The sequence below is a fragment of the Durio zibethinus genome, unplaced genomic scaffold, assembly GCF_047325235.1.
Source record: "Durio zibethinus cultivar Kanyao isolate XHJ-2024 unplaced genomic scaffold, ASM4732523v1 HiC_scaffold_3, whole genome shotgun sequence".
In the NCBI taxonomy this organism is placed as follows: Eukaryota; Viridiplantae; Streptophyta; class Magnoliopsida; order Malvales; family Malvaceae; genus Durio; species Durio zibethinus.
Genome location: NW_028323044.1, coordinates 1288172 through 1290671, shown reverse-complemented (window position 1 = coordinate 1290671; position 2500 = coordinate 1288172).

The window sequence follows — 2500 nt, the reverse complement described above, 5'->3', positions numbered from 1 at the left end:
CCGGCCCCCCTCCCAATCGCCGGAACCCCAATGCCGCCGGTCAGGTTCTCCGGCGGTACTCCGGCGATGCTCCGGCGATGCTCCGGCGATGCTGTCCCGAGTGAAAAAAATGCGGCACCAGCACATGCTGGAGCCAAGCATGGGCACCGTGGCTCAAAATCGAACTTCGGCCAAGGCCTCGACCATCAATGGCACATGATGACGCATGGTGATGGCACATGCATCGACCATCATCGGCATAGGCTGCCCTTCGGTACGGGCACTTGCCTCGACCGCCATCGGCACAAGCTGGGCCCTGGTGTGGGTTGTTGCCTCGATCACCAGCGGCACATGCTGAGCCTTGGTGCGGGCGGTTGCCTCGAGCACCATCGGCAGACCCTGGGCCCTGGTGCGGCCGGTTGCCCCGATAACCATCGGCACACGCTGGGCCCTGGAGCGGCCGGTTGCCTCGATCACCATCGGCAAAAGCTGGGCCCTGGTGCGGGCGCTTGCCTCGACCACCATCGGCACACGCTGGGCACTGGTGCGGGCGCTTGCCTCGACCACCATCGGCACACGCTGGGCCCTGGGGCGGGCGGTTGCCTCGATCACCATCGGCACACGCTGGGCCCTGGTGCGGGCGGTTGCCCCCAGCACCATCGGCACACGTTGGGCCCTGGTGCGGGCGCTTGCCTCGACCACCATCGGCACACGCTGGGCCCTGGTGCGGGCGCTTGCCTCGACCACCATCGGCACACGCTGGGCCCTGGTGCGGCCGCTTGCCTCGACCACCATCGGCACACGCTGGGCCCTGGTGCGGTCGGTTGCCTCGAGCACCATCGGCACACGCTGGGCCCTGGTGCACCATCGGCACACGCTGGGCCCTGGTGCGGGCGCTTGCCTCGACCACCATCGGCACACGCTGGGCCCTGGTGCGGGCGCTTGCCTCGACCACCATCGGCACACGCTGGGCCCTGGTGCGGCAGGTTGCCTCGAGCACCATCGGCACACGCTGGGCCCTGGTGCGGTCGGTTGCCTCGAGCACCATCGGCACACGCTGGGCCCTGGTGCGGGCGCTTGCCTCGACCACCATCGGCACACGCTGGGCCCTGGTGCGGCAGGTTCCCTCGACGACCATCGGCACACGCTGGGCCCTGGTGCGGCAGGTTGCCTCGAGCACCATCGGCACACGCTGGGCCCTGGTGCGGTCGGTTGCCTCGATCACCATCGGCACACGCTGGGCCCTGGTGCGGGCGGTTGCCTCGACCACCATCGGCACACGCTGGGCCCTGGTGCGGCAGCTTGCCTCGAGCACCATCGGCACACGCTCGGCCCTGGTGCGGTCGGTTGCCTCGAGCACCATCGGCACACGCTGGGCCCTGGTGCGGCACGTTGCCTCGACCACCATCGACAGCCTCGACCACCATCGGCACACGCTCCGCCCTGGTGCGGCAGGTTGCCTCGACCACCATCGGCACACGTTGGGCCCTGGTGCGGGCGCTTGCCTCGACCACCATCGGCACACGCTCCGCCCTGGTGCGGCAGGTTGCCTCGACCACCATCGGCACACGCTGGGCCCTGGTGCGGGCGGTTGCCTCGACCACCATCGGCACACGCTGGGCCCTGGTGCGGGCGCTTGCCTCGACCACCATCGGCACACGCTGGGCCCTGGTGCGGGCGCTTGCCTCGACCACCATCGGCACACGCTGGGCCCTGGTGCGGCAGGTTGCCTCGAGCACCATCGGCACACGCTGGGCCCTGGTGCGGCAGGTTGCCTCGAGCACCATCGGCACACGCTGGGCCCTGGTGCGGGCGCTTGCCTCGAGCACCATCGGCACACGCTCGGCCCTGGTGCGGTCGGTTGCCTCGAGCACCATCGGCACACGCTGGGCCCTGGTGCGGCAGGTTGCCTCGACCACCATCGGCACACGCTGGGCCCTGGTGCGGGCGCTTGCCTCGACCACCATCGGCACACGCTCGGCCCTGGTGCGGTCGGTTGCCTCGAGCACCATCGGCACACGCTGGGCCCTGGTGCGGCAGGTTGCCTCGAGCACCATCGGCACACGCTGGGCCCTGGTGCGGGCGCTTGCCTCGACCACCATCGGCACACGCTGGGCCCTGGTGCGGGCGCTTGCCTCGAGCACCATCGGCAGACGCTGGGCCCTGGTGCGGCAGGTTGCCTCGAGCACCATCGGCAGACGCTGGGCCCTGGTGCGGCAGGTTGCCTCGAGCACCATCGGCACACGCTGGGCCCTGGTGCGGTCGGTTGCCTCGAGCACCATCGGCACACGCTGGGCGCTGGTGCGGGAACTTGCCTCGACCACCATCGGCACACGCTGGGCCCTGGTGCGGCAGGTTACCTCGATCACCATCGGCACACGCTGGGCCCTGGTGCGACAGGTTGCCTCGAGCACCATCGGCACACTATCGGCCCTGGTGCGGGCGGTTGCCTCGACCACCATCGGCACACGCTGGGCCCTGGTGCGGGCGGTTGCCTCGAGCACCATCGGCACACGCTGGG